The 20,012-nt window shown below is 46.2% G+C and overlaps 1 long non-coding RNA gene across 1 annotated transcript in view; it reads left to right on the forward strand.

Moving 5' to 3' along the window:
- Positions 1-6,573: 6,573 nt before the first annotated feature.
- Positions 6,574-20,012, forward strand: part of LOC121586273 — a 29,355-nt gene continuing 15,916 nt past the window's right edge. The window contains exon 1 of the long non-coding RNA XR_006003923.2: positions 6,574-6,690. This is a non-coding gene — a long non-coding RNA (uncharacterized LOC121586273). The remainder of the gene's footprint in view (positions 6,691-20,012) is intronic.

Below are 20,012 nucleotides of genomic sequence, written 5' to 3' on the forward strand. Positions count from 1 at the left end.
CAAGTTCTCAGAATCATACATTTAATTTAAGTACAGTCATTTTGTAATGTACACTGAACAAAAATACAAACGCAACATATAAAGTGTTGGTCCCATGTTTCATGAGCTGAAATAAAAGATCCCAGAAATATTCACAAAAAGCTTATTTCTCTAACGTTTTGTGGCCAAATTTGTTTGCATCCCTGTTAGTGAGCATTTCTCCTTTGAGAGTGGTATTTTATTGTCCCCAGCACAAGGTGCACCTGTGTAATTATCATGCTGTTTAATCAGCTTCTTGGTATGCCACACCTGTCAGGTAGATGGATTTTCTTGGCAAAGGAGAAATGCTCACTAATAGGGATGTAAACAAATTTGTGGCCAAAATTTGAGAGAAATAAGCTTTTTGTGTGTATGGAAAATGTCTGGGATCTTTTATTTCAGCTCATGAAACATGGGACCAACACAGTACATGTTGCGTTTGTATTTTTGTTCAGTGTAGTTTAATATACACCATCCCAGCAGTGCAAAACTCGGGAAGGAAGTACATTTTCTTAGAAATATAACTTTGCCCTTTGCTTCTCCGAGCATGCTCTTTGTATAGCCTAGGCCTATAGTATAGGCTATGGATCATCTGATTAGGACCATACTAGGTATTGTGCGCTCAGCAGAGAATCAGGGATGAGGGGTATCATCGGGCACACATCGAGATATAATAGGCAACTAATTCTCAAACCCTGAGCAATATGACATTTATGTTATGATTTAACTGGATAGAACCCAAATGCAGACAAGTACACCAAGCCAGAGAAGTTTTAACAGGTTTATTTACAATGTTCAAAGTCCAGGTTTCCAAATATAGGGGAAGAGCAAGTCCAGGTACAGGGAGGGTAACAGATCCAGATCAGGGCAGGTGTGGTACCGTAATGTCCTAGTGTCCGTGGTGAGTCCAAAAGAGAGGTCCGGTAATGGAGAGCAGGATGGTGGTGGCAGGAGTGAAGCGGAGGCAGGAGTCAGGTTCCAAATATCTGTGGCACAGGAGAAAAAGTAACCGGACCCCCACCCACGATCCTGGGCGGAGGAGGGGGACGAGAGGGCGGGCACAGAGGGCTAACCGATACAGGCTTAATCTGGGAAACATGAAAGGTGGAATGAACCCGTAGGGAGGCAGGAAGCTGTAGCTTAACCGCGCAGGGGTTAACAATAGACAGTATCTTGAACGGTCCTATAAAACGAGGCGCCATCTTCTTAGACTCCACCTTCAATGGAAGGTCCCGTGACTTCAGCCATACCTCTTGACCAGGAGAGTAACCGGGAGCCTGGGACCGGTGACGGTTGGCTTGCCTCTGCATGTACGCGCGAAGCTCGGGACAGAGCTACCCTGGCCTTCCTCCAGACCTTGAAGCAGCGGCGCATGTGGGACTGCACCGAGGGACCTGCAAGTTCCCTCTCTTGGGAAGGGAACAGGGAGGTTGATAACCCAGAGCACACAGAAAAGGAGACAAACCAGAGGAAGCGTTAGTCAAGGTGTTATGAGCATATTCCACCCAGGGGAGCATGGAGCTCCATGACCCAGGGTTAGACCCAGTGACACAGCGAAGAGCGGTCTCCATCTCCTGGTTCGCTCTCTCGGCTTGCCCGTTGGTCTGGGGGTGATATCCAGAGGACAGGCTGGATGTAATGCCCAAAGCTTTACAGAAAGCTTTCCACACCTGGGAGACAAACTGGGGACCCCTGTCAGAGACAATATCCGTGGGTAGACCATGAGAGCGGAACACATGTTCAACCAAAATATCAGCCGTCTCTCTGGCAGTGGGCAGTTTAGGTAGGGCCAAAAAATGAGCGAACTTAGAAAAACGATCAATCACCGTAAGAATGACAGTCTTACCAGACGAGGGGGAAGTCCAGTGACAAAATCCATAGCGATATGCGACCAGGGCCGGCTGGGTATAGGTAGAGGTCGTAGATGACCAGCGCTGGCCTGGGTGGAGTTTTTACTTCGTGCACATACCGTACAAGCAGCAATGAAGGCTCGAGTGTCCGCCTCCATCGTGGCCCACCAGAACTTCCGTCGCACAAAGTCAAGGGTCCCGCGAAACTCCAGGGTGACAGGTAAGGGGAGACGAGTGAGCCCACTGAAGTACCTGGGAGCGAGCAGACTCAGGGACAAACATCCGGTTAGGAGGACCCCTCCCAGGGTCAGCTTGATGATGTTGAGCCTGTCTAACAATCCCCTCGATGTCACATGTGATGACTGCAATACTGCAGGTAGGAGGCAAAATGGGTTCAGGGTTACTACCAGTATCAACAGCCGAATGAACACGAGACAGGGCGTCAGGCTTGACGCTGCGTGACCCAGGACGGTAAGACAGAGAAAAATTGAATCTCCCAAAAAATAGTGCCCACCTGGCTTGACGGGGGTTGAGCTGCTTCGCTGACTGGAGGTAAGCCAGATTCTTATGATCCGTCCAAACGATGAAGGGTTGTTCCGCCCCCTCCAACCAATGTCGCCACTCCTCGAGAGCCAGCTTAACGGGCGAGCAGTTCACGATTGCCAACATCATAATTCCTCTCTGCCTGAGAAAGTTTCCTTGAGAGAAAAGCACAGGGATGCAGTTTGTTATCTTCAGGAGAACGTTGTGACAACACTGCACCTGCCCCAGTGTCGGATGCATCCACCTCCACGACAAACTGGCGGTCGGGGTCCGGCTGCATCAGAATGGGAGCTGAGGCGAAGCGATGTTTCAGTTCTTCGAACGCTGATTCGGCCCCTTCATTCCAAGCGAACGGTCGTGAGATGGAGGTGAGAGCGGTGAGTGGCGCCGCAATGCGGCTGTAGTCCTTGATGAACCTCCTATAGAAGTTCGCAAACCCCAGGAATCGTTGAAGTTGTTTGCGGGTAGAGGGAGCTGGCCAGTCCGTGACAGCAGAGATCTTAGCTGGGTCCATCCGCAACTCCCCCTGAGCTATGATGTAACCCAAAAAAGAGGTCTCAGACACATGAAATTCACATTTCTCCATCTTCACAAACAGTTTGTTCTCCAACAACCTTTGCAACACCTGGCGCACATGCAGTTCATGTTCCTGGGAGGACTCTGAGAAAATCAAGATATCATCCAGATAGACAAAAACAAACCGATTCAACATGTCCCGAAGGACATCATTGACTAGTGCCTGAAAAACAGCAGGGGCATTGGACAACCCAAAAGGCATAACCAGATACTCAAAATGTCCCAAGGGGTGTGTTGAAGGCAGTCTTCCATTCATCACCCTTACGAATGCGCACCAGGTGATACGCATTTCGTAGATCCAGTTTCGTAAAGATGGTAGCACCATGAAGGAGGGGAAAAGCAGAATTAATCAAAGGCAGAGAATACTTGTTCTTAATGGTGATGTTGTTAAGTCCACGGTAATCAATACAGGGTCTGAGGGTCTTATCCTTCTTAGCAACAAAAAAGAATCCCGCTCCTACAGGTGACGAGGAAGGACGCATAATACCTGCCGCCAAGGAGTCCCGAATGTAGTTCTCCATAGCCTCCGTCTCCGGCCGGGAGAGATTGTACAGGCGACTGCTGGGGGAGCGGGGCTCCTGGCTGGAGGTCAATGGCGCAGTCGTAAGGCCGGTGAGGAGGAAGAGAAGTAGCTCTGTGTTTGCAGAAAACGGATGCCAGGTCATGATACACGTCAGGAACAGCAGAAAGATCCATGGACTCCAGTGGAGGTTGAGGCACAGTACTGGCAGGAGTCTGAGCAGAACACAAACAATTCACATGACAAAATGTGCTCCATGAAACAATGCTACCTGTCACCCAATCAATGTGTGGATTGTGTCTTATGAGCCAGGGGATACCAAGGACCAGGGGAGTCTGTGGGCAGTCGATAATATGGAATTGAATGTTCTCCTGATGATTTCCCGACACTCTAAGACAAACAGGAACAGTCTGATGGGTAATACGGGTCAACAATTGTCCATTTAGACCCTTAGCCTGCAGCGGACAGTCCATAGGAACAGTCTCCAAATCCATTTGTTGAGCCCACTCTCTATCCAAAAAGCTTTCGTCGGCACCAGAGTCAATCAGCGCACTAACAGAGAAATTCTGGGACTGCCACTGGAGGGATGCCTGGAGCAGAATGCGGGGAGAAGAGGAAGAATCCGCTGCTCGGCTCACCAAAACTTCTCCCATTAATGATGAGCCGGCCCTTTTCCCCGGGACGAACTGGGCAGGAAGGAACGAAATGACCAGCTTCTCCACAATACAGGCAGACCCGAGCCTGAATACGACGTGCACGCTCCTCTGAGGACAACCGTGCACGACCCACCTCCATGGCTTCGGGTTCAGTGCTCCTCGTATCGACTCGGGAAGACACGGCTTTCTCCGTAGGGACGATGCAGGGAGGAGTTTGTTGATGACAGACAGGTTGCTTGGAACTAACACTCCTCTCCCGGCGGCGCTCCCGAATCCGATTATCCAACCTGATAGTGAGTGAAATAAGATTATCCAGCGTAGGCGATTCATCATATGACACCAATTCATCTTTTAAAGTCTCAGACAAAGCATTGATGAACACTCCTTGTAATGCCTCGTCATTCCAACCACTCACTGCTGCTAAAGTCCGAAACTCCACTGCCATCTCCGCCACACTGCGAGCCCCCTGCCGAAGAGAAAACAACCGTTTCGCAGCCTCCTTGCCTCGTACTGGGTGGTCAAAAACCTTCCTCATCTCCGTGGTGAAGGCAACGTAAAGCGTTGCAAATGTCCGACTGACTCTCCCATACCGCGGATCCCCAGGCACGAGCGGAACCGCTAGTAGAGTTGATAAGGTAGGCAATACGGGCTCTTTCTGAGGCGTAGGTGAGGGACTGTTGTTCAAACACTAGCGAGCATTGAGTCAAAAAAATCGCCACAGGTTCCCATGTTCCCGTCATAGCGCTCTGGAGCAGGAACAAAAGGCTCTCTGATCTGGGCTGAAGGGGTAGTAAGGGCAGACACTTGATTGGAGAGTAATTGAACCTGATTAAGCAGCACCTGACTGTCCTCAGCAATCGTCTTAAACAGGGTATCATGTTGGCCAAGTAAAATGCCCTGATTGGCTATGGCAGTCCAAATTTGAGTGCACTCTGGGGTGGTATCCGAGCTACTGTCTGCTGGGTTCATGTTGGTCAGCTCATACTGTTATGACTTAACTGGATAGAACCCAAATGCAGACAAGTACACCAAGCCAGAGAAGTTTTAACAGGTTTATTTACAATGTTCAAAGTCCAGGTTTCCAAATATAGGGGAAGAGCAAGTCCAGGTACAGGGAGGGTAACAGATCCAGATCAGGGCAGGTGTGGTACCGTAATGTCCTAGTGTCCGTGGTGAGTCCAAAAGAGAGGTCCGGTAATGGAGAGCAGGATGGTGGTGGCAGGAGTGAAGCGGAGGCAGGAGTCAGGTTCCAAATATCTGTGGCACAGGAGAAAAAGTAAATATAACAGGCCAAAAACACAAAGAGCAAAAATAACCAGGTTGAGTCGGCAGCGAGACTAACATGGTCGTCTTGACTATGATCTGACGATGAGTGGTAAGTTTGACCGGGTCTTAAAGGCTGAGGTGATTATGGTGAATGAGCTGCAGCTGGAACCCTGACTCCCGCACACCAGACTTCACTCCTGCAATCAAGGACAGACAGAGGGGAGGGAGAGAGCTACCTAGCAGTAGTAGGCCTAACAATTTAATCGATTACAAATTACATGACCTCCCCTGGACTAAATAAAAAAAATACTAAACCCTCCCCCTAACTGAAATTGAAAAAGCATGACCCTCCCCCATTTTGTTCGTTCGACATGGTGGGATCTTTTTGTGTCTGTAAAATGCATTATGCGAGAAATGGCAGTGGAAATGCCTTTATGCGCAAATATTGATATAATAACCATCATATCGAAGTAATGCAGTCACGCAATTTTATGATACGTTGTACTACTACTACGACATGGGAAAGCACCCTTACAAAAAAAGATTGCAGTTTTGAAACTGCAGTAAAAGTGCAGTAACTGCAGTTAACTGTGGTATTTTGGACGCAGTAATGCAGAATAACTGCAGTTGAACTGCAGTTATACTGCACTCAAACTGCAGTTATACTGCAGTGTACTGCAGTTATACTGCACTCTGACAGCATTTATAGGCAGATGAAATACGTTATGATGAACTTCATGGTGGTTAAGTGATGGATGGTGGTGAGCTTAATACACATTTTCAATAAATATTGAGGGTATTATTTGAATGTTGGTGACATCCATAAAAATGACATTGCACTTATCCATACCTCATCATATAAGCCAAGGTTTCCCAAACTCGGTCCTGTGTTCAATTACTTGAATTCTATTTTATATATTTTTTTGTGAGCCAAACGTGCCTTTTCTCAAGAGAGAAATCAAATAATTAATGAGAGAAATAAAGTCAGGAACTACAATTTGTGGGACGCTTGGCTGAAGGGAGTTGTAGTTTTCACTAAGCAAATATTCAACCTAGTTCAGAGCAGAAACGTGGTAATTAACTACAATGACCATAATCCATTGCGCCTGTTTTTTTCCGGCTCAGACAGTTATAGATCTCTGGATGGACACTTTTACGCCTGCTATGTTAGTTAGGTTAGATACACACAGACCGCATAAACCGCATGAGAGAGTTATGTAGGCTACACAACACAATGACGAGAGGGACAGAGACAGTTCGTGTAAGTATGCCTTATCTACTTTGAAGAACTAGTAAAATGATTTTGTCTGACAGCTCTGCAGCCGGCTAGCTAAATAGGATGACTAAAGACAGTACAGCATGGAGAGTAGATAACGTTAGATGGTCTGGCTGGCTGAATGAAAAAATAATAAAACAATAAAATAGAAACTAAGTAATACACACAACTGAAATATTGTATTATTTCATAGTGATTTCCAATTATTCTATTGATGTCTACCCAATGTGGGCCTGGCAGAGACAATGGAATATTTTTTTATGTTTTGGCAAGTGAATGTTCACTATTTTTGGCTTTGGAATTTCCATTAAAAAGCTCTAAAATCATTGTAATGTCATTATTTCATAATCCATTTAATGTTTATTTTATTTTATCGAAACCGAATTCGAAATCGAATCAACCTCAAAAAGCACTAACAGGAGGAGAAGAAGCCACATGTGCGCATGGATAATACAGTAGGCTAAACCTCAAAAAGAAAATCCCTGAAATGGATGAGACTTCCTGTAAGAAATGACAATAGTGAAAATATAAAGGCTCTTTTTCTCTGAAATGTGGTGACCTTAAAAGCTTTCCCCCCCTAAGAAACATCATGCCTGAGGCCTTGCATAAATAAAAAAGGTATCACCGTATTTTCCTTACATGAGTACATAGCTACCATTGGCCATACAGACCTTCCTCAATTTCAAACAGAACACTACAATAATATACAATAACTTCATTCACTACTTTTATTCAGCAGCCAGACCCCTATTTACAGTACCTTCACAAAGTATTCATACCCCTTGACTTATTCCACATTTTGTTGTTACTGCTTGAATTCAAAATTGATTAAATATATTTTTTTCCCACCAATCTACACACAATGCCCCATAATAACAAAGTGAAAACATGTTTGTAGACATTTTTGCTAATTTATTGAAAATAAAATACAGAAATACTGTACGTAACGTACATAAGTATTCACACCCCTGAGTCAATACATGTTAGAATCACCTTTGGCAGCGATTACAGCTGTGAGACTTTCTGGGTAAGTCTCTAAGAGCTTTGCACACCTGGAGTGTACAATATTTGCACATTATTCTTAAAAAAATTATTCAAATTCTGTCAAGTTGGTTGTTGACCATTGCTAGACAGCTGTCTTGGAATAGATTTTCAAGCCGATTTTTGCATTTACATCATTTAGCAGACGCTCTTATCCAGAGCGACTTACAAATTGGTGCATTCAACTTATGATAGCAAGTGGGACAACCAGTTTTGTTCTTCTTTTTTTATGGGGGGGTGGGGCAGGGGGGGGGTAGAAGGATTGCTTTGTACTATTCCAGGTATTCCTTAAAAAGGTAGGGTTTCAAGTGTCTCCGGAAGGTGGTCAGTGACTCCGCTGTCCTGGCGTCATGGGGGAGCTTGTTCCACCATTGGGGTGCCAGAGCAGCAAATAGCTTTGACTTGGCTGAGCGGGAACTGTGCTTCTGTAGAGGTAGGGGAGCTAGCAGGCCAGAGGTGGATGAACGTAGTGCCCTCGTTTGGGTGTAGGGTCTGATCAGAGCCTGAAGGTAAGGAGGTGCCATTCCCCTCACAGCTCCGTAGGCAAGCACCATGGTCTTGTAGTAGATGCAAGCCTCAACTGGAAGCCAGTGGAGTGTGCGGAGGAGCGGGGTGACATGAGAGAACTTGGGAAGGTCGAACACCAGACGGGCTGCGGCATTCTAGATAAGTTGTAGGGGTTTAATGGCACAGGCAGGGAGCCCAGCCAACAGCAAGTTGCAGTAATCCAGACAGGAGAAACTGTAACTAGGCCACTTAAGGAACATTCAATGTCATCTTGGTAAGCAACTCCAGTGTAGATTTGGCCTTGTGTTTTAGGTTATTGTCCTGCTGAAAGATACATTTGTCTCATAGTGTCTGTTGGAAAGCAGACTGAACCAGGTTTTCCTCTAGGAATTTGCCTGTGATTAGCTCTAATTTCTTTATATATATATTTTTTAACTCCCTTAACATGATGCAGCCACCACCATGCTTGAAAATATGAAGTGGTACTTTGTGATGTGTTGTGCTGGATTTGCCCCAAACATAACGCTTTGTATTCTGGACATAAAGTTCATTTCTTTGACACATTTTTTGCAGTTTTACTTTAATGCCTTATTGCAAACAGAATCCATGTTTTGGAATATTTTTATTCTGTACAGGCTTCCTTCTTTTTACTCTGTCATTTAGGTTAGTAGTGTAGAGTAAATATTTTTCTCCTATCACAGCCACTAAACTCTGTAACTGTTTTAAAGTGATCATTGGCCTATGGTGAAATCCCTTGGCAACTGAGTTAGAGAGGACGCCTGTATCTTTGTAGTGACTGGGTGTATTGATACACCATCCAAAGTGTAACTATATAATAACTTCACCACGCTCAAAGGGATATTCAATGTTGGCTTATTTTTTTACCCATCTACCAATAGGTGCCCTTCTTTGCAAGGCATTGGAAAACCTTACTCGTCTTTCTGGTTGAATCTGTGTTTGAAATTCATTGCTCGACTGAGGAACCTTACAGATAATTTTTTTACAAAAATCATGTTAAACATTATTATACAGTGCATTCGGAAAGTATTCAGACATCTTGACTTTTTCAAAAAAATTGTACATTACAGCCTTATTCTAAAATTGATTTGTAAAAAAGTAATCCTCATCAATCTACACACGATACCCCATAATGACAAAGCAAAAACAGGTTTTAATGAAAATAATGTTTTTGTTTTTTTTTGTTTTCAGAAATATCACATTTACGTAAGTATTCAGACCCTTTACTCAGTACTTTGTTGAAGCACCTTTGGCAGCGATTACAGCCTCGATTCTTCTTGGGTATAACGCTACAAGCTTGGCACACCTGTATTTGGGGAGTTTCTCCCATTCTTCTCTGCAGATCCTCTCAAGCTCTGTCAGGATGGATGGGGAGCGTTGCTGCACAGCTATTTTCAGGTCTCTCCAGAGATGTTTGATCGGGTTCAAGTCGGGGCTCTGGCTGGGCCACTCAAGGACATTCAGATCTTGTCCCGAAGCCACTCCTGCGTTGTCTTAGCTGTGTGCTTAGGGTCATTCTCCTGTTGGAAGGTGAACCTTCGCCCCAGTCTGAGGTCCTGAGCGCTCTGGAGCAGGTTTTCATCAAGGATCTCTCTGTACTTTGCTCTGTTAATCTTTTCCTCGATCCTGACTAGTCTCCAAGTCCCTGCCGCTGAAAAACATCCCCACAGCATGATGCTGCCACCACAATGCTTCACCGTAGGGATGGTGCCAGGTTTCCTCCAGACGTGACACTTGGCATTCAGGCCAAAGAGTTCAATCTTGGTTTCATCAGACCAGACAATCTTGTTTCTCATGGTCTGAGAGTCTTTCGGTGCCTTTTGACAAACTCCAAGTGGGCTGTCATATGCCTTTTACTAAGGAGTGGCTTCCATCTGGCCACTCTACCATTAAAAGGCCTGATTGGTGGAGTGTTGCAAAGATGGTTGTCCTTCTGGAAGGTTCTTCCATCTCCACAGAGGAACTCTGGAGCTCTGTCAGAGTGACCATTGGGTTCTTCGTCACTTCCCTTACCAAGGCCCTTTTTCCCCCGATTGATCAGTTTGTCCGGGCGGCCAGCTCTAGGAAGAGTCTTGGTGGTTCCAAACTTCTTCCATTTAAGAATGATGGAGGCCACTGTTTTCTTGGGAACCTTCAATGCTGCAGAAATTTTTTGGTACCCTTCCCCAGATCTGTGCCTCGACTCAATCCTGTCTCGGAGCTCTACGGACAATTCCCTCGACCTCATGGATTGTTTTTTGTTCTGACATTCACTGTCAACTGTGGGACCTTATGTAGACAGGTGTGTGCCTTTCCAAATCATGTCCAATCAATTGAATTTACCGCAGGTGGACTCCAATCAGGTTGTAGAAACATCAAGGATTATCAATGGAAACAGGATGCACCTGAGCTCAATTTTGAGTCATAGCAAAGGGTCTGAATACTTATGTACATTTCTGTTTTTTATTTATTTTTAATTCGTAACGTAACAGAATATAGAACAAGTCAAGGTGTCTGAATACTTTCTGAATGCACTATATATGGCAAGATGGCGCCGACAGACATGGCAGCTCTGCTTCTAGCTCCTAAGCAACTTTGCAGTATTTTGTTTTTATGTGTGTTATTTCTTACATTATTAGTCCAGAACGTTTTTTGTGTTATTACATACAGCCGGAAATAACTTTTGGATATCAGAGCGGCGGTAACTCACCAGCATTACCACCAGTAATACGACTTACCACAATTGGATCCTTTGTTCATACCCCCCAGGGCAATTGAACTTATCCCAGAGGCTGCTGCAAGACGCCGCCTGCGGAGAAGAGGTATTCGGAGTGGACTTCTAGTCCGACTCTGGAGGCGTGCACACCATCCACCGCTTCTGAGTATATTACTCGCTAATGTTCAGTCTCTGGACAATAAAGTAGACGAGCTCAGGTGAGGATCTCCTTCCAGAGAGACATCAGGGACTGTAACATACTCTGTTTCACGGAATCATGGCTCACTCTGGTTATACTGTCCCCGTCCATACAGCCAGCTGGGTTCTTAGTACATTGCACAGACAGGAATAAAGAACTCTCCGGGAAGAAGAAGGCCGGTGGTGTATGTTTCATGATTAACTACTCTTGGTGTGATTGTGATAACATACAGAAACTCATGTCCTTTTGTTCACCCGACCTAGAATACCTCACAATCAAATGCTGACTGTATTACCTCCCAAGATAATTATCTTCGGTTATAGTCACAGCCGTGTATATTCCCCCTCAAGCCGATACCACGACGGCCCCTCAAGGAACTACACTGGACTTTATGCGAACTGGAAACCACATATTGTAGCTGGGGATTTTAACAAAGCAAATTTGAGGAACACGCTACCGAAGTTCTATCAACACATTGACTGTAGTACTCGCTCAGGTAAAACACTCAACCACTGCTACTCCCCCTTTCGAAATGCCTACAAGGCCCTCCCTCGCCAAATCAGATCACGACTCCATTTTGCTCCTCCCTTCCTATTGGCAGAAACTCAAACAGAAAGTACCCGTGCTAAGGTTTATTCAACCAATCGGAATCCATGCTTCAAGATTGTTTTGATCACGCAGACTGGGATATGTTCCGGGTAGCCTCTGAGAATAACATTGGGAGCAATTTCCAAATGCCTGAAGGTACCACGTTCATCTGTACAAACAATAGTACACAAGTATAAACACCATGGGACCACGCAGCCGTCATACCGCTCAGGAAGGAGACACGTTCTGTATCCTAGAGATAAACGTACTTTGGTGCGAAAAGTGCAAATCAATCCCAGAACAACAGCAAAGGACCTTGTGAAGATGCTGGAGGAAACAGGTACAACATTATCTACAGTGGGGAGAACAAGTATTTGATACACTGCCGATTTTGCAGGTTTTCCTACTTACAAAGCATGTAGAGGTCTGTAATTTTTATCATAGGTACACTTCAACTGTGAGAGACGGAATCTAAAACAAAAATCCTAGGACATCAGGGATAAAATTGTAGACCTGCACAAGGCTGGGATGGGCTACAGGACAATAGGCAAGCAACTTGGTGAGAAGGCAACAACTGTTGGCGCAATTATTAGAAAATGGAAGAAGTTCAAGATGACGGTCAATCACCCTCGGTCTGGGGCTCCATGCAAGATCTCACCTCGTGGGGCATCAATGATCATGAGGAAGGTGAGGGATCAGCCCAGAACTACACGGCAGGACCTGGTCAATGACCTGAAGAGAGCTGGGACCACAGTCTCAAAGAAAACCATTAGTAACACACTACGCCGTCATGGATTAAAATCCTGCAGCGCACGCAAGGTCCCCCCTGCTCAAGCCAGCGCATGTCCAGGCCCGTCTGAAGTTTGCCAATGACCATCTGGATGATCCAGAGGAGGAATGGGAGAAGGTCATGTGGTCTGATGAGACAAAAATATAGCTTTTTGGTCTAAACTCCACTCGCCGTGTTTGGAGGAAGAAGAAGGATGAGAACAACCCCAAGAACACCATCCCAACCGTGAAGCATGGAGGTGGAAACATCATTCTTTGGGGATGCTTTTCTGCAAAGGGGACAGGATGATTGCATCGTATTGAGGGGAGGATGGATGGGGCCATGTATCGTGAGATCTTGGCCAACAACCTCCTTCCCTCAGTAAGAGCATTGAAGATGGGTCGTGGCTGGGTCTTCCAGCATGACAACGACCCGAAACACACAGCCAGGGCAACTAAGGAGTGGCTCCGTAAGAAGCATCTCAAGGTCCTGGAGTTGCCTAGCCAGTCTCCAGACCTGAACCCAATAGAACATCTTTGGAGGGAGCTGAAAGTCCGTATTGCCCAGCGACAGCCCCGAAACCTGAAGGATCTGGAGAAGGTCTGTATGGAGGAGTGGGCCAAAATCCCTGCTGCAGTGTGAGCAAACCTGGTCAAGACCTACAGGAAACTTATGATCTCTGTAATTGCAAACAAAGGTTTCTGTACCAAATATTAAGTTCTGCTTTTCTGATGTATCAAAAATGTCATGCAATAAAATGCAAATTAATTACTTAAAAATCATACAATGTGATTTTCTGGATTTTTGTTTTAGATTCCGTCTCTCACTGTTGAAGTGTACCTATGATAAAAATTACAGACCTCTACATGCTTTGTAAGTAGGAAAACCTGCAAAATCGGCAGTGTATCAAATACTTGTTCTCCCCACTGTATATCCACAGTAAAACTAGTCCTATATCGACATAACCTGAAAGGCCGCTCAGCAAGGAAGAAGCCACTGCTCCAAAACCGCCATAAAAAAGGGGGTTGCTTGCAAGCCGAAGAACACCATCCCAACCGTGAAGCACGGGGGTGGCAGCATCATGCTGTGGGGGTGCTTTGCTGCAGGAGGGACTGGTGCACTTCACAAAATAGATGGCATCATGAGGAAGGAAAATTATGTGGATATATTGAAGCAACATCTCAAGAAATCAGTCAGGATTTTAAAGCTTGGTCGCAAATGGGTCTTCCAAATGGAAAATGACCTCAGGTACTCGTCCAAAGTTGTCACAAAATGGCTTAAGGACAACAAAGTCAAGGTATTGGAGTGGCCATCAGAAAGCCCTGACCTCAATCATATAGAAAATGTGTGGGCAGAACTGAAAAAGCATCTGCGAGCAAGGAGGCCTACAAACCTGATTCAGTTACACCAGCTCTGTCAGGAGGAATGGGCCAAAATTCACCCAACTTATTGTGGGAAGCTTGTGGAAGGCTACCCGAAACGTTTGACCCACGTTAAACAATTTAAAGGCAATGCTACCAAATACTAATTGAGTGTATATAAACTTCTGACCCACTGGGAATGTGATGAAATAAATAAAAGCTGAAATAAATCATTCTCTCTACTATTATTCTGGCATTTCACATTCTTAAAATAAAGTGGTGATCCTAACTGACCTAAGACAGGGAATGTTTACTAGGATTACATGTCAGGAATTGTGAAAAACTGAGTTTAAATGTATTTGGCTAAGGTGTATGTAAACTTCCGACTTCAACTGTACATAGACATGGAATCACTGACCACTTTAATAATGGAACACTAGTCACTTTAATAATATTTACATACTGCTTTACTCATCTCATATGTATATACTGCATTCTATTCTACTGTATTTTAGTCAATGCCACTCCGTTGCTCGTTCTAATATTTATATATTTCTTAATTCCACTCTTTTACTTTTGCATTTGTGTGTATTGTTGTGAATTGTTAGATATTACTGAACTGTTGGAGCTAGGAACACAAGCATTTCGCTACACCCGCAATAACATCTGCTAAAAATGTGTATGTGACCAATAAAATTGGATTTGATTTGATTTATTGCACAGTGTGAGTTTTTTTACCCATCTACCAATAGGTGCCCTTATTTGCGAGGTATTGGAAAACCTCCCTGGTCTTTGTGGTTGAAATTCACTGCTCGACTGAGGAAGCTACAGATAATTGTAGGTGTAGGGTACAGAGATGAGGTAGTCATTAAAAAATTATGTTCAACACTATTATTGCACACAGAGCGTGCATGCAACTTATAATGTGACTTGTTAAGCACATTGTTACTCCTGAACTTATTTGGCTTGCCATAACAAAGGGGTTGAATACTTATTGACTCAAGACATTTCAGCTTTCCATTTGTTCTTAACTTGTAAAATATTCTAAAAACATAATTCCACTTTGACATTATATGGTATTGTGTGTAGGCCAGTGACACAATCAATTTTAAATTCAGGCTGTAACACAACAAAATGTGGAAAAAGTCATTGGGTGTGAATGCTTTCTGAAGGCACGGCATATGCATAAACTCAGCTAATACCAACTCAGAATCTCATTGTAGGATTGTGTAGGGGTCTTCTTTTCAAGGGCTTTATCCCAATACTGCATGTCCCTTTGAAGTGGAAATCTCTATGCCCCCTGGTATAAAACTGTGCACCTGAACACATCAAAACACTATCATTCCATTATCTCCATCTCTTACTGGCCCAATGTCTAGTATTTATGCTCAAAGCTGTTTTTTTCTTCTTAGGGGATAGATCAGCTTTAATATTGCAGATAGATTGTAACTTCCATCAATGTAATTGTCTGTATCACTTCCAATCCCCCATATGTTTTTTTCCCTCGCAAATATATATATACATATATATACATACAGTGGGGAAAAAAAGTATTTAGTCAGCCACCAATTGTGCAAGTTCTCCCAATTAAAAAGATGAGAGAGGCCTGTAATTTTCATCATAGGTACACGTCAACTATGACAGAAAAAATGAGAAAAATAAATCCAGAAAATCACATTGTAGGATTTTTAATGAATTTATTTGCAAATTATGGTGGAAAATAAGTATTTGGTCAATAACAAAAGTTTCTCAATACTTTGTTATATACCCTTTGTTGGCAATGACACAGGTCAAACGTTTTCTGTAAGTCTTCACAAGGTTTTCACACACTGTTGCTGGTATTTTGGCCCATTCCTCCATGCAGATCTCCTCTAGAGCAGTGATGTTTTGGGGCTGTCGCTGGGCAACAGTGACTTTCAACTCCCTCCAAAGATTTTCTATGGGGTTGAGATCTGGAGACTGGCTAGGCCACTCCAGGACCTTGAAATGCTTCTTACGAAGCCACTCCTTCGTTGCCCGGGCGGTGTGTTTGGGATCATTGTCATGCTGAACGACCCAGCCACGTTTCATCTTCAATGCCCTTGCTGATGGAAGGAGGTTTTCACTCAAAATCTCACGATACATGGCCCCATTCATTCTTTCCTTTACACGGATCAGTCGTCCTGGTCCCTTTGCAGAAAAACAGCCCCAAAGCATGATGTTTCCACCCCCATGCTTCACAGTAGGTATGGTGTTCTTTGGATGCAACTCAGCATTCTTTGTCCTCCAAACACGACGAGTTGAGTTTTTACCAAAAAGTTCTATTTTGGTTTCATCTGACCATATGACATTCTCCCAATCCTCTTCTGGATCATCCAAATGCCCTCTAGCAAACTTCAGACGGGCCTGGACATGTACTGGCTTAAGCAGGGGGACACGTCTGGCACTGCAGGATTTGAGTCCCTGGCGGCGTAGTGTGTTACTGATGGTAGGCTTTGTTACTTTGGTCCCAGCTCTCTGCAGGTCATTCACTAGGTCCCCCCGTGTGGTTCTGGGATTTTTGCTCACTGTTCTTGTGATCATTTTGACCCCATGGGGTGAGATCTTGCGTGGAGCCCCAGATCGAGGGAGATTATCAGTGGTCTTGTATGTCTTCCATTTCCTAATAATTGCTCCCACAGTTGATTTATTCAAACCAAGCTGCTTACCTATTGCAGATTCAGTCTTCCCAGCCTGGTGCAGGTCTACAATTTTGTTTCTGGTGTCCTTTGACAGCTCTTTGGTCTTGGCCATAGTGGAGTTTGGAGTGTGACTGTTTGAGGTTGTGGACAGGTGTCTTTTATACTGATAACAAGTTCAAACAGGTGCCATTAATACAGGTAACGAGTGGAGGACAGAGGAGCCTCTTAAAGAAGAAGTTACAGGTCTGTGAGAGTCAGAAATCTTGCTTGTTTGTAGGTGACCAAATACTTATATTCCACCATAATTTGCAAATAAATTCATAAAAAATCCTACAATGTGATTTTCTGGATTTTTTTTCTCAATTTGTCTGTCATAGTTGACGTGTACCTATGATGAAAATTACAGGCTTCTCTCATCTTTTTAAGTGGGAGAACTTGCACAATTGGTGGCTGACTAAATACTTTTTTTCCCCACTGTATATACACACAGATACACATATATACATTGTGGCGTACAGCAGGTCAGCCACCAGGGGGAGACTCATCAAGGCCTGGTAACAGATGGAGTATACATCACGAGGCGGTGGCTCCATCTGCTGGACATGCCAGGTCTCGACAGGCTCCCCGGACAGGACTAATTGCGGCTGATTGGGAGCTGGTGAGTAATTAAGGGCGGATTGCTCACCAGCTGTGCAAGGCCCATAAAGCTGCCAGAATGGCAGCACATGGGAGAGGACTGGGGGAAGTAAGGTAACTTCCGTGTAGTTGGAGACGGTATCCTGGAGAGGATCTCATGGGGAAGACCTAACCTTTTCTTTTGATTATTTTATTAATAAACACCCTTGAAACCGAGCTAATCATACTCTGTCCGTGTCTGATCTGTGTAAACATCTTGACCCAACCCCCTGATCTGCCACAAGTGGTGGAGAATGCGAGCATTTTGATAACGTGGTCAGATCAGGGTTGACATTTACACAGCATCAGCATGGACGAGTTGATAGCTCAGTTCGTCCGGGCCCAACAAGCACAACAGGCGGTTCAGGAACGAACGCTGGAGGAACAGCGACTACAAAACATCCGCCTCGTGGAGGAAGTCAGGAAGCTGCAAGGAGGAGAGTCTCCTGAAACCCATCTCAACCAGTTTTTAATCAAGCTAACGGAAGACGATGACATCGAAACATACCTCTGTACGGGAAGGATGGCCAAGGCCGAAGTGGGTAAGTCTGCTGGCCCCGTTCCTCTCTGGGAATGCCCAAAAGGCGTATTGGGACCTGAATGACGAACAGGCGGCAAACTACGACGGACTCAAATGGGAGGTCCTCAGCCGCTACGGGTACAGCCTGGCCCATCGGGCTCAACGGTTCCACGACTGGAGGTTCGTACCTGACGCATCCCCCCGAGCCCAGATGAGCGACCTTCTGCGCATCACCAGGGAATGGCTCCTAACCGACGTATCCACCCTCTCCCTCCTTGACAAAGTGGTCCTGGATCGCTTCGTACGGGCGCTACCCTACGACATGAAGAGGGCAGCGAGCCTATGCACACCCCAGACCTTGGAGGGCCTCCTGGAAGCAGTGGAGACGCATCAGAACACTCAGGCCCTACTGAGGGGGAGCCGAGACGAGTCGGCGACCTGTGCGAGGTGACGGAAGGACAACCCCCCCGCGGTGTACCCCGAACCGACAGTCGGCAGGGCCAAGGGACCGCAAACCTGTGGAGAGACGGCTGGGGAAGAGCCGACCTGCCACCTACAACCCCAGGTAGATGGAGACCAACGGAGGTGTTTTGAGTGTGGCGCCCGGGGGCACATTGCCTGGAATTGCCCTGCTCAAGAGGAGTCGATGCCATCAGCTAGCACCGGAGGCCAGGTGGGTCACGCCGTGAACTATGTCACCTCCTGTTGGGCGCACCATGAATCAACTGCACCCATGGTCCCGGTGAAGGTTGACTGACACGACACGGAAGAGCTATTAGACTCCGGAAGCATGGTTACGCTCGTAACCACGAGCCTGCTGAACCAGGAGACCGAACGGGGTAGGGAGAAGTCAATTTCCTGTGTTCACGTGGACACAAAGCGGTATCCCGCCGTATGGACCAACATTGTGACACCACAAGGGAGCTGCCAGATGATGGTGTGTGCAGTACCAGAGCTGCTGGTACCTATCATAGTGAGACGGGATTGTCCGCTGTTCGCGGCCCTATACGAGCCGGCCGAAGAAGACAGCGGGGACGACCCCTCGCCTGTGTAGCCAGGACGCCACCGGTTAACCAACCTGACTCTACGGGTTCAGAGTCGGAGTCGGAGCCGAAACCCGAACCCCCTTGGGAACCACTGGATGAGGAGCCCAGCCAACTGAGGGAACAATTCGGGACGGCCCAGTGGGAGGATCCGAATTTGAAAGCTGCCGCAGCCCAAGTGATAGCGGTGGATGGCCAGCTACTTCCGGGGGTGAGTGACTGGCGATACCCCCATTTCCAAATTAAGAATAACCTTTTGTATCAGGTGTCGCGCCAACAGGGGGAACTTCGAGAGGTATTGTTGCTGCCATGACGGTACGTAGGAACCGTTCTTCAGCTGACCCACACCCACCTGTTGGGGGCGCACCTGGGAATGGAGAAGACCCGGGAACTGGGCCGTGGAAGACTACTGTCGCAGCTGCCCGGAGTGTCAACTCACTGCCCCGAAAGCACACTTCCGAAACCCTCTGGTCCCCCTGCCGATCATCGGGGTGCCCTTTGAACGCATCGCCATGGACATAGTGGGACCCCTGGTAAAAACTGCACAAGGACACAGGTACATCTTGGTAATAGTAGACTATGCCACCCAGTATCCCGAGGCCATTCCCCTACGGGCGGCGGTATCCAAGGGAATCACCCGGGAGCTGTTCCACCTCTTTAGCCGGGTGGGCATCCCGAACAAGATCCTGACAGACGAAGGTACAGAGTTTATGTCCCACCTCATGAAAGAGTTGTGTGCCCTCATGCAGATCAAGCAGTTCCAGACCTCCATTTTTCACCCGTAGACGGATGGGCTCGTCGAGCGCTTTAACAAAATGCTCAAACAGATGATGCGGAAAGTCATCGAGCAGGACGGGAAGAACTGGGACCAGCTGCTACCCCACCTAATGTTCTCAATCCGAGAAGTACCCCAATCCTCCACTGGGTTTTCCCCGTTTGAACTCCTCTACGGGAGGAGGCCACGTGGCCTACTGGACCTCGCCAAGGAGGTGTGGGAAGCCCAACCGACCCCCTTACGCAGCGTGGTAGAGCACGTGGAGACGATGCTGGAGCGGATGACAGCCATATGGCCAGTCGTGAGGGAACATATGGAGAAGGCCCAACACGCCCAAGCCCAGGTCTACAATCGGGGAGCCCAGCCCCGAGAATTCCAGGTGGGAGACAGGGTGTTGGTGTTGATCCCCACGGCCAAAAGTAAGTTCCTGGCAACATGGCACGGACCATACGAGGT

The sequence above is a fragment of the Coregonus clupeaformis genome, chromosome 17 (genome assembly GCF_020615455.1).
Source record: "Coregonus clupeaformis isolate EN_2021a chromosome 17, ASM2061545v1, whole genome shotgun sequence".
NCBI classification, from domain to species: Eukaryota; Metazoa; Chordata; class Actinopteri; order Salmoniformes; family Salmonidae; genus Coregonus; species Coregonus clupeaformis.